This window comes from Pongo abelii, chromosome 14, assembly GCF_028885655.2.
Source record: "Pongo abelii isolate AG06213 chromosome 14, NHGRI_mPonAbe1-v2.0_pri, whole genome shotgun sequence".
NCBI lineage: Eukaryota > Metazoa > Chordata > Mammalia > Primates > Hominidae > Pongo > Pongo abelii.
Genome location: NC_071999.2, coordinates 37394274 through 37407729, shown reverse-complemented (window position 1 = coordinate 37407729; position 13456 = coordinate 37394274). Strand labels below are relative to the sequence as shown.

Sequence of the window (13456 nt, the reverse complement as noted above, 5' to 3'; positions counted from 1 at the left end):
GTTTGTTGACAAGGTTTTTTTCAGTAATTAATATTTTTTCATATTTATACATTTTGGGGATCCTTTTACTTTTTCTTTTTTTTTTTTTTTTTACTTCTGAAGAAAAAACAAAATTTCATTGTTTTAATAATTACTGGCGGGGCGCAGTGGCTCACGCCTATAATCCCAGCGCTTTGGGAGGTCAAGGCGGGCAGATCACGAGGTCAGGAGATCAAGACCATCCTGGCTAACACAGTGAAACCCCATCTCTACTAAAAATACAAAAACAAAAAAAAACAAAATTAGCTGGGTGTGGTGGCGGGCACCTGTAGTCCCAGCTACTCAGGAGGCTGAGGTGGGAGAATGGCATGAACCCAGGAGGTGGAGCTTGCAGTGAGCTGAGATCACGCCACTGCACTCCAGCCTGGGTGACAGAGTCAGACTGCATCTCAAAAAATAAATAATAAATAAATAATAAATAATTACTTCAAGATATGAAAACATTGATAACTAGATTTCCTTCACATATTTATCTTGGCATGTAGAGTACATATGGCCTATGTTACCTTTTCAATAATATCATAACGTTCTTTTTTATTTTTTTTTTTTGAGACAAAGTTTTGCTCTTGTTGTCCAGGCTGAAGTGCAGTGGCGTGATCTTGGCTCACTGCAACCTCTGCCTTCTGAGTTCAAGTGATTCTCCTGCCTCAGCCTCCTGAGTAGCTGGGATTATAGGCACCCACCATCACTCCCAACTAATTTCTTTTTTGTATTGTTAGTAGAGATAGCATTTCACCATGTTGGCCAGGCTGGTCTCAAACTCCTGACCTCAGGTGATCCATCCACCTCGGCCTCCCAAAGTGCTGAGATTACAGGTGTAAGCTACTGTGCCTGGCCAATAATATCATACCATTTTTCTACCCTTTGAATTTTGTCTTGTACAGTTGTACTCGCTTTTTTGTACTTCCGAAATCACCCATTATATTCTTTCTCAGTTAAATCTCTATATACAACACAGAGAATTCTCAGACCTTCTGTGGCAAAATATTCCAGATGGGTTAATGTCTCCTGAACAAATAGAGAATCTTCTGAAAGTCTCTCATAAATCACTGTATCAGCCCCTTTGCAGTAGAGCCAGAGCCATCCCATAGGGGTCCAGACAATTACAGACATTCTTTTTCTATTACTAGAGAACTCCAGGACATTAAGAATTTCAAAAGCATTTTTCTCCCATAGCTTCTATGGTGACAGAGTATGGTGTTCTTGTACAAGAACAAGCCATATTCTTTTGCTCCTTTCACTAAAGCTGCTTTGGCTGGGGAGGAAGCCTGGTAGATTAGATTATTTCCATCTCTCGGGAATAACAGTGTGGCACACAGATAACAGGGTAAGAAATTGCGTTATATAGTCTTTTGTGGGATGGCCATTCTCAAAGTTCTCCAATAATTTGGGGTCATTAAATTCACAGGACTCTAGGATGGAAGTAGGTGTCTGACCGTAAATTACACCTGCAATGGTACACTTCTTAAATGTCATAATATTCCTGTTTTATTAGAAAATAGATGTTTTACCTGCCCAAGTTCTTCATTGAGATTGAATGTTCTGGCCATGGCATAGATGTTATTTACTTTATAATGCATATCTTCATCCCAGTGTATAAGCTGGGCCTGAATATATTTCACAATTTTCCCACAGCGACCAGCAGACTAATGGGGATGAGGTTCTGGTACAAGATGATGAACACCAGTATGTCAAACAATGACTTGGGAGCTGGAATCAGGGACATGACCAAGAGCAGCAGGAACAAAAGGGAGACTGGCACATTGATCATTTTCTCAACCTTTGATCTCTTGAGAGGTGATTTGACAGAATTCTGCATGAATTTTGTTTCAAATCCAGTGTAAATAACTATGCCAATAATCTGCTGATTATTTCTCAGCTGTATACCTCTTAAAAAGACCTGGTCAGGCCCAATTGGAACAGAGCTTTTACCACTTAGGCTAAAGGTTCCATCTAAGCTATGAAATGACGATTAGGTCTATTTTTCCAGATAGGCTGAACAATCAGTTTTCTGATTGCATTCAACCTGTTTCTGGCAAAGCCTGCTGTAACTTTAGATCTGTCTCTCCATCCAGATTAGGCGTTGCTATATAACAATCAACTGAGGTTCACTGGAAGACATCAGGACTATGTCTGTAGGAAGGAACTCCCAGTTCTTTGTATTAACTATTTTGTCTGCCATATGTCATTTAAAATCTTCTATAACCTCTTGGATCCCTGAAATCAGAGGCAAGAGAGTTGTATATTTTCCTGTTGGAGACACATCTGGAATTTGCTGCAATACATTAATGAGCAAGAAAGCATTGGCAGGTTTGGTAAATTGCAGATACAAAAACTCAGGGAGAAATGACCACATGCTGTACTTGGCTGCGCTGATGAAGTTTTTGCAGAAAATGGTTCTTAAGGGGGTCATTGATGTGAATGGCACAGCCTTTTGGCCCTTCTAAGCCTTGCATAGTTCATAGCCAGGGCATCTTTTCCTCCACCTTCTGACTGCCCAAGGAGAAATGAGTAGATCTCAGACTGCTCAGCTGGTGTATGATAGTGGCAAGAGTACTATTGATTACACATTCAAGTTCACTGGTAATCCCCTCAGGCAGAGCTCCCTGGCACAAGTGCTGGGGCTCGGTGTTCCTCTTCACTAAAGGCATGGCTCACAATCATATGATAGTTGACTGCGGGTTGCAGAAATTTCCTTCAAGTAGCATCACTACTTTGGTTCAGTTATCAGTAGTAGTAACAGCAGTCAAAACTAAAATGGTCTGTGTTCCCGTCAGGGCTGCACTCGAGCCCCATGGTCCTGCCACACCCACCTTGCACCACACTGCCAGGGGTACTTTTTCCACTTTATTTAGTTATTATTTAGAGTTTCTTATTCCCTACAGTCGGTTTAGATGTATCTTTATAAATAGTGAATGTGGTTATTTTACATGCTGTATATCCACAGTACTTCAGGTCTGTTTTTGCTGTTCCTTGTTCATGGTTATATGTTTCCGATGTATTCTGTTATTTTTTGCTATAAGCTACTGATTTTTCTTGGAATTTTATTTGTATCAGTATTTTTGAGCCCTTGGATAAAAATAGATTTCTCCAGCAAGGATTATATTTACTTCTGCCAGGTGCCTGGCAGCAGTACCAGCCTGAGATCATTCTAAATTACTGGTCTGCAGTTTTCTAGACTAGAGAGAGAGCAGCTTGTGAGGGCTGGGTTGTGGTTCCAGATCCTTAGATGTGATGTTCCCTACCCTAATCCACTCAGCATCAGAATTCCACATAATTTATTTTTCCTTGCAGTTTTGGTTGGAGGGTAGAGATAAGTTTCTGTTCACTTTTAGACAAAAGCAAAGAAGCCGTTTGAGGTCTCAGCTTTATTAGAGAGGGAATTGTTATTGGCCTGCTCCCTTACCCTGTTAACTTGTGCCCACAAAAAGCCCTAAGTTTACAAAAACCCTGAAGATGCAGTTCATCTGGTTTATCAAATGTTTTCAAAGGCGGCTGAGGTCAGCTGACCCTTCTGGGTTCTGCCTTCAGGAATCCTGGGAATTCTGTAATTTTTCAGAAGCTCATCAGTGCATTTAGAAAATATTTTGAAAAAATGTTTAATCCAGGATTTAGTTGTTTGATCCTGTTACCTACTTACTACATTCCTGGAAATGTAATTCTCCTCAATACCATTTTAAGGTATCCGGATAGACAGAATTGCATGAAATATTTCACCTCTAACAAGATATATCATGCCTTTTGTGTGAAAGGTTCTTGTTCTGTCTTTCCTGCCCTTCTCCCTTTGCCGTATTTTTCTTATCTGTCTTCAACTTATTTTCGTCATAGTGTATGTGCTTTCATAATGATATAGGAGTTAAGAAAGTACTTAGGCAGATCGTAGGGTTATGGGAATCCTCAGTAAGGCTTTTCTTTTTAATGAAAAGCAGCCCCAAATTATTTTCCTTTCTAACGAAGAGCTGCAGACATAGATACTGGCAGTCATGCCAATCATGTTCAAGATGGAGGCTCCATCTTCCCTTCTCTTTGTCAGCCGTGTGTACAGAAAGAAGCAGACAACGTGGCACTGATCAACTGGAATGTCCATTTGCATAATAAGATTAGGGTGGGATAACCAGCCTTCCCTGTGCATTATGTAGACGTCATACCTGATTAAACCAATCTATGAGCCCTGTGTAAATCAGACACCGCCTCCTCAAACTGGACTATAAAACTTGGCACATTCGTGCTAGCCAATCCTTTTTCTGTTTGGAGACCCTCTCTTGGATGACCTGCTTTCTCTGCATGAGGAAGCTTTCTCTCTCTTTTTCTATTTAACTTTCTGCTCCTAAACCCACTCCTCGTGTGTGCCCATGTCCTGAATTCTTTCTCAACCTTGACCAAAAATCAGGGTATATAGCCCAGACAACGGAGCTGTTTCAGTAAGCCACCATAAATCATTTCTTGATTAAGTGAGTGTGCAGATAAATAATTTCGTTTTAATCTACATTTGCTCTGACCTGGGCAAGAACAGACTGAGGGCATTTATCTATAGTGCTGATTCTCAGCACTTGTGAATATGAGAATGCTTTGAAATGACAAATTTTAACAGTTTCTGCATGGTGACAGTATAATTTTAGTGTCCAGTGATGAAAAATATAGAATGCTAAGCGACACTTTTTAATTAATCATAACGTCATCTATATAGTTATGTATAATATTAACACAGGTATATGTGACAGGTATTCAGTCTTTAGACATTTTTTATGCACATATGGATGCATGGATCATGTACAGTACTCCACTGTCAGTGACTCACAGGAAGAAGATACTCTTTCAGATAATCCTTTAAATGCTGCTACTTAAGTTTATTTAACTTTTTGTTAGCCATGTGACTTTTTAAAATCAAAGTAAATATAACACCACTAGCTCTTTTATCACATGGTCTATGGCTAGATCACATTTTTATTTTAGTGCGGTGGCTGGGGTGGAGTCTCACTCTGTTGCCCAGGCTGGAGTGCAGTGGCACGATCTTGGCTCACTGCAACCTCTGCCCCCCCGGGCTCAAGTGATTCTCCTGCCTCAGCCTTCCGAGTACCTGAGATTACAAGCACATGCCACCATGCCCGGCTAATTTTTTTTTTTTTTTTTTTTTAGTAGAGACAGGGTTTCACTGTGTCGGCCAGATTGATCTCAAACTCCTGACCTTAGGTGATTCGCCCACCCCACCTCGGCCTCCCAAGGTGCTGGGATTACAGGCATGAGCCATTGTGATAGGCCGCTAAGTACATTTCTATCATATGTATTTGTATAATTGACCATGACATTTTGTGGATTTGTTTGAATTTTTCTAACTTTTTATTAAGGAAAATTTGATATGTAAAGAAAAGTTAATATATATAATAGTAATAATAAACTGTATATACCTTCTACCTACATTCAAAATCATTAACATTTTGCCATATTTGCTTTATAGATATATGTATATATGAACATGTATATAAGTTTACACATTTATTTACTTGCAGAACTATTTGAAAATAAGTTTTAGATAAGACCTTTCACTCCTAAGTGAAGGCATTCCTAAGAAAAAGGCATTTTCTTTCATAACCATGATACCCTTATTATATGCAAGCAAATTAACAAAAATTCTATAATAATTCAAATTTCTGCCATTGTCACAAAACTATTTGTAGTAAGCAGAATAATGCTTCCCCTGTACCCAAAGGTATCCATGTCCTAATCCTCTGAACCTCTGACTATGTTATCTTACATGGCAAAGGGGAATTAAGGTTGCTCATCAACTGATCTTAAAATAGTGAGATTATACTAGATTATCTGGTGGGCCCAATGTTATCACAAGGGTCCTTAAAAGTGGATGATAGAGGCAGAAAAACAGAGTTAGAGGGAAACGTGACTATGGGAGAAAGGCACAGAGAGAGACAGTGTTGCTGGATTTGAAAATGGAAGAATACAAGCCAAGGAATGTCAGTGGCCTCTGGAAAAGAGACTGGAAAGGACAAGGAAATGGATTCTCTCATATACCTTTCAGAAAGGAACCTATCCCTGCTGAAACCTCGATTTTAATCCAGTAAGACCAGTTTTGGACTTCTGACCTATAGAATTTTAAGATAATAAGCTTGTATGATTTTAAGCCACCAAATTTGTGGTGACTTGTTACACAGTCACTTATTATAGCAGCAATAGAAAATGAATACACTGTTTTTTATAGCTTTATTTTTTTTCTCCCCAACCTAGGATCCAGTCAATGTTCACACCTTGTGTTTAGTTGCTTGTTATCTTTGCTTGTTTTTAAAAATAAATTTGATAATGGATTTGATTTAACCTATCAAAATATTATTTCAACATATAATAAATATTTAATTTTTTTTTTTTTTTTGAGACGGAGTCTCCTTCTGTTGCCCAGGCTGGAGTGCAGTGGTGCGATCTTGGCTCACTGCAATCTCCGCCTCTTGGGTTCAAGTGATTCTCCTGCCTCAGCCTTCTGAGTAGCTGGGATTACAGGTGCCCACTACCTTGCCCAGCTAATTTTTTTGTATTTTTAGTAGAGATGGAGTTTCACTATGTTGGCCAAGCTGGTCTTGAACTCCTGACCTCAGGTGATCTGCCCACCTCAGCCTCCCAAAGTGCTGGGATTACAGGCGTGAGCCACCGTGCCTGACCAATATTTTAAAAATTATTAATAAGTTATTTTACTTTTTAAAAATCATACTCTTTGAAATCCAGTTTAGACTTACAACACATCCCAATTCAGACTAGCCACATTTCAAGTGCTTAGTAGCTACATATTAATTAATGGCTATTGTATTTGATAGTGCTCTATATATTTGGGAATTGCTTTACTGTCTAAAAGACAGTTCCAGCAGGAGGGATGTCTGCCAGGCTATTTTCACTCTCATTGAAAGTGTCGGGTAAGAGTGGCAGACTAGGAGTCAGGAGATGGGTTCCTCGCCTAGGCTCAGCTAGCTTCATCTCACAGGTGTGACCTTTCTGGAGCTTGATTTCTTCATCTTCAGAATACAGAACTTTGAATAGGCCATATTTGAGGCAGAGCTCTAGGCCAGGTGGCATATCTGTTACTCTAGGGAGGAGCTTTTCAGGTGTTTTGGATACCTTTGCTTTGATCAGTGGCAGCAGGTGATGAACGTGCCTTCCTTGGTCAGCTGTTTAGACTTCCCTTGAGTGTGAGGGGAAAAAAAAAAGAAACTGTTCTTCATGCTTACCAGTGGCATTATATATGAAGAAAAATAACCAGCACAGCAAAAAGGAAGTGTTGCACTTTCAGCCACTGATGCTGCAGTACCAAATGAGTAAGAACCAGAAAGTGGAATCTTCTTAGTATTGACGTTTCTCTCTGAGTGACTGACTCAGCATTTCTCTATTTTTTTAGACTATATTTTTAGGACAGTTTTAGGTTTATAAAAAACTTGAGCAGAGTACAGAGAGTTCCCATATGACCTCCTCTTGGTCACTTGTGATGTGAACAGTCCTCCACCTTTTCTTATTAATCTACTCATTACGATGTTGTCTTTGTTAAGAGTTCAGGCCAGTTGTCTTATAGACCATCCTATTTTTCTGGATTTATCTGATTGTTTTCCTCATGGTGTCATGTAACATCTTCTAGCCTTTGCATTTCTTGTAAATTGGAAGTTAGGCCTAGAGAGAGGCTTGATTAAATTCAGGTTAAATATTTTGGGCAAGAATTGTTCATAGGCGATGTATTTTTATTCTTCTTAGATATCCTTTTGTGAGGGTGTGCTGTCACACCCAGTGTCAGGTTCCGGCCTATGCTGAGGTCCGAAGGGAGCGGGTGGATGGGCAACAAATATCTGAAAGAACACTCAAGGGGCTGTAGGCAGGTGAATATGGTTTTATTCAGCAGCTCTTTCATCAGCAGCTCACTCGCACTAGCTCTCTCATCAGCAGCTCTCTCGCAGCAGCTCTCTCACACTGCTTTTATCTTGGCTGTCAGCTCCAGCTCTGCAGCTCCTGCTGCTCCCACACGCAGCTGCATTCCCTGGCCTACAAGGCAGGCTTTCCCTTACAGGGTTAGCAGCTTAACTCTTTCTCTGGGTGCAAGACGAGCCAAGCCTTGGCTCCCCATTTGCTGCCTACAAGATGGACAACTCTGGCTGTCTCTCTCTTTCTCTGGGTGCGCCCACACAAGCCCTGTGCATGGTGTCAGCAGGGCAGTTATACCTTTCTCAAACAATAGTGGCTCCGAGCCCAGTATGAGCTTACACAAACAGGTTATATAACAAGTGGAGTATGCGCCTGTGCCCTAAACTCACGAGTCATTCTGGTCCAGATGTCCACCTTGGCCTATTCCTTTACCAAAGCACATCCATATACCTTACATTTCACCCTCTAGGCCAAGAGAGAGAGGTTTTGGGCACAGAGGCCCAATAAACACACATAGGCTTCATACATAAGCCTGACACATAAGCTTTGGGCATGCAGGCCTGATACACAGGTTTGGCACATAGGCCCCAGGTCCAACACATACATAAGCTTCTGGACACACAGGCCCGTTACATACATAAGCTTCGAAAAACTGCCTAGCTATTAGTGCGGATTACCGTAGGTGTCACCTCCTTGGTGATCATCATTCACATTGCACTGAGTTCAGCCCATTGGCTACTTTGCCTGCACCTGGTTTCAAACCATATGGTGTCAGTACTAGGCTAGACTGTGACAGCAATCCAGGCAGCAGTAGCACCCCAGCTAGACCTATCTGTGTACCCTGCCCTATTAAGAATGGGAGGTTGTTCTTCCTAACAGTGAAGGCTTAGGGTCTAGGGGTGCTTCAGGCCCCATGGCCTTATCTTGCATTAGGACTACAGGTCCCAAGACCTCTTGTAACACTGCAGCTAAGGGACTTGTACTCAGCATACTCCGCTGTTCTAAGTAGGTGCTACACTTTGCTAAAGTGGGTATCTGCGCCATCCCAGTCTGGGGGCTTGTTACCTATGAATGCACGCATCCCGCTATTGGGTAAGTTGTCTATCCTGCCACACTCTAATTAGCCTGAAGGGAAGTATATATAGCTGCTAACTGCTTCCCTATCAGAGTATGAGAGCTCAGCTCCCTTCCATAGTTGGGACTAAAAGCCTACTGTCACTCCCAAGTGCCTCATGCATTGATATAGGCCCTAGCCAAAACTATCTGTGGTCACATGCACATCCAGCTTAAATGAGCACCCCTGGTCAACTACCCATAGGGCTTGTGTCTACTGAATAGCCTGCTTGGCTATTGGAAGAGGCTGCCTCAGTTTCATTATCCCAATCCCAGGCAAGAGGGGCATTGCTGCTTTTAAACCTGTAAAAGAATCAGAAGTTAGCATAACATCATTAATAAGACTATGACACCACTGCAACACTGTGGACGTCCACTGTCACCCTCCCATGAAGGCAAACTGTTCCTGGCTGTCTGGGAAAGAAGTCCCAGTTCCATTGTCAAGTAGTCCATCAAGTCTGTGACAGACAGCACAGCTGCCAAGCTGTGCAAAACATCCACCCCCAGAATGCATTCAGGCATTGGGGAGAGATACACAATGCATAAGCAGAGAGCCAAGCGGCTGATGCCAAGGTGCAAAGATACAGGTCTCACTTTCACTTACTGGCTTTCATAGCCATTAATTGATGCAGCCCTACCCAGAAACTTATACGTGTTCAGGGACCAGTGGGTTGCCAAGTCCACATGTGGCTGCCGTGGTCCAGTGTCCCTCCGAGCCAGGCACCTCAGCCAGTTCCCTCATCAAACAGAAAAGTTTTTACACTTCCACTTGACTGCAGCAGGTACTCCCTGAACTGGAACACTTAGGCAGGACCGGGCTGTACAGTAACATCCTTCTCCCGATTGAGTTGCACCAAGTCTATACTTGACTTTCGTCGTCTGACAGTCTCTGGTATTTCTCTGGACCAGCATCAGTCCACACTTTAATTAAAGAAGCCAGCCTCTCCATCTTGGAGGCAGAGCAGGAAATGTGTCAGCTCCTTCGTCTCAGAGATGGAATATTCAGGCAGGGAGGGGACCCCCCAGACGCTGCCGACATTACTTGCCTAACTCCCACAACTCAATGGGGGTGGGTGTCCCTAGGCCCACCTTTGGGGCCCAACAGCTGCTTGTGCTCTATTTTCTGGCAGACCACTGGGTGAGCCTGCAACCAAGGTTCTTCCTCCTCCCTGTGCTGCATCCCACAAGGACTGGGCATGCATGTCCCGCAGCACAGTCATAAACACCCATCTGACTCTGCTGACAAAGGCATGTACCTTCTTGGTGCTGTGCTCTTCCAGGTGCTTCAGTTCCATCTCCACACTCACAGGGGACCTGTCCACTGCCACCCATATCTCCACTGGAGCCCATCCACGCAGCACAGCTGCCACCAGGTACCACAGCCCATGCTGCAGCCACATTGCCGACCCGGGAGTCTTGTGGGCTGAAGACCCATTCATCTCATTCTGCCGAGGACTACACCAAATGTCAGGTTCAGGGTCAGGTTCCAGCCCATGCTGAGGTCCAAAAGGAAGGGGTGGATGGGTGAGGAATAGCTGAAAGAACACTTGGGGGACCGTAGCAGTTGAATATGGTTTTATTCAGCAGCTCTTTCATCAGCAGCTCACTCACACTAGCTCCTCATCAGCAGTTCTCTCACAGCAGCTCTCTTACACTGTCTGCCTTTATCTCAGCTATCTGCTCCAGCTCTGCAGCTCCTGCCACTCCCACACACAGCTGCGTTCCCTGGGCTACAAGGTTGGCTCTCCCTTACAGGGTTAGTAGCTTAACTTTTTCTCTCTCTGGGCACAAGCCGAGCTGGCTCTCCCCTGTCTGTCTATAAGACGAACAACTCTGGCTCTCTCTCTTTTCTCTGGGTGTGCAGGGCATCAGCAGGGCAGTTATACCTTTCTCAAAGAATAGTGGCTTCGAGCCCAGTATGAGCTTACACAAACAGGTTATGTAACAAGCAGAGTATGCACCTGCGCCCTAAACTCACCGAGTCACTCTGTCCCAGATGTCCAACTTGGCCTGTTCCTTGACCAAAGCACATCCATGTGCCTTACATGTGCCCATCACTTCCAGTATATTGGAATACATTTGGATCCTGATTCTGTCATATCAGCGGCTACTCCTTTCTCTCATTTGAAAATATGATAAAGTACTTCTTTACTTTTGTTCTTCACTTTACCAATGAAAATATTGACAGAACAAAGGAAAGAGAGTATCAGCTCTTTGGCTGCCTTACAATGTCTGGGACACAGTAGCACTCAAATATTTGTTAAAATAAATTTTCACTGCTTTTTTCTTGAAATTACCTCTTCCTTCAACTTATAAAATATTCCTCTTTTCATATCCTCTCCTTATTTTAGTTTCTTTTTTTTTGGTCTCTTTTTGCACTGATGACCTCTTCAATGTTGTTTCCAATGTTCTATTCCACGCTCTCATCTTCTTTCTTCCTTAACCCTGAGGCCATCTCAAATGTGACTTCAATCCCACTTCTTTGCTGTCTCCTATAACTTTAGCCAATACTTCCTACCTGGGATCTGAATGCATATCTCTCACTGCCTGTTTGACATTTCCACTTGTGAGTATAAGGGCCTCCTGAAACTGAGCATATCTAAAAGCAAATGCATTACTTCCCTTTTTTAATTTTTTTGAGACAGTCTTGCTCTGTTGCCCATGCAACAGAGCAGTGGTGCAATCCTGCCTCACTGCGACCTCTGCCTCCCAAGTTCAAGCGATTCTCCCACCTCAGCCTTCTGAGTGGCTGGGATTACAGGCACCCGCCACCATGCCCAGATAATTTTTGTATTTTTATTAGAGATAGGGTTTCACTATGTTGGTCAGGCTGGTCTCAAACTCCTGACCTCAGGTGATTCCACCAGCCTCGACCTCCCAAAGTGCTCGGATTACAAGCGTGAGACACCATGCCTGGCCTGTGTTATTTTTCAATTCACTATAGCCCTCAAACAATTTTTTTTTCATTATTACCTACATTAATGTTATAACTAACCTAGTGGTTGTCTGGATCTTGATTCTTCTGTCTCTAGAATAATGCCCTCTCTCGGCCAGGCACAATGGCTCACGCCTGTAATCCCAGCACTTTGGGAGGCCGAGGCAGGCAGATCACTTGAGGTCAGGAGTTTGAGACCAGCCTGGCCAAAATAGCGAAACCCTAAAAGTACTCTACTAAATACATCTCTACTAAAAATACAAAAATTAGCTGGGCGTGGTGGCGCTTGCCTGTAGTCCCACTTATTCAGGAAGCTGAGGCAGGAGAATCACTTGAACCCAGAAGACGGAGGTTGCAGGGAGCTTAGATTGTGCCACAGCACTCCAGCCCGGGTAACAGAGGGAGACTCTGTCTCAAAAAAACAAACAATCAAATAAAAAAATGCCCCTCTCTCACAATAACAACCAATTTCCAAGACTATGTATTCTACTTCCAGTGTCTTTCAAATCAGCTAGTATTTCTTCATCTTCACGTTATCTCTAGCAGATATATTATTAATAGGTTAAATCATATGAAATTGTTAATTCTTAACTTTTTGATTATGAGAATGGCCATTTTATATCAACCTAATAATTTATCTAATTTTACTACATCAAGTTTGTGTTATTTTATCTACAAGGATATTGATAGAGGTTATTTAAAATGCCTTACTAAAATCTCTTATCTGTCAATATTCAGGACTTTATCAAAGAAGGAAATGAAGTAACTTTCAGGTCTTAGTGTGAATCTATGTGAGTTCTTAGGGAAGACTCCCTTTTCTACTTAAAAATATATTTATTACAACATGCGTCATATAAAAGAACATGTAAGATGCAGCTATTTGGTTAAAGACTAATAATAAAATGGATATCTATGTTACCACTACCCAGGTTAAAAAATAGAATATTATATATAATTAAGAAGACCCTTGCTAGTCACAGGCCCTTCCTTTTTTCCTAAAGGAAGTCACTATCTTGAGTTTTGTATTTGTTGATCCCTTCCTTTTCTTTATAGTATAAACCCAAACAATACAGGGTTTAGGCTTGCCAGTTTTGAACTTACTATAAACTCAATCATGGTGTGGGTATTCTGTTACTAGGTTCTTTTTTTTCTGTTTTTTTGAGATGGAGTCTCTGATCTCGGCTGACTGCAACCTACACCTCCTGGGTTCAAGGGATTCTTGTGCCTCAGCCTCTGGAGTAGCTGAGATTACAGATGCCCACTACCATGCCCAACTAATTTTTGTATTTTTAGTAGAGACGGATTTTCACCATATTAGCTAGGCTGATCTTGAACTCCTGACCTCAAGTGATCTGCCTGCCTCGGCCTCCCAAAGTCCTGGGATTATAGGGGTGAGCCACCACGCCTGGCCTCTGTGACTAGCTTCTTTTGCTCAATATTGTTTTTTAGCCATATTAATGCAGATAT

At 42.2% G+C, this 13456-nt stretch overlaps 1 protein-coding gene across 10 annotated transcripts in view; it reads left to right on the top strand.

Moving 5' to 3' along the window:
- Positions 1–13456, top strand: part of N4BP2L2 (NEDD4 binding protein 2 like 2) — a 101141-nt gene that overhangs the window by 60403 nt on the left and 27282 nt on the right. The window lies entirely within an intron of this gene.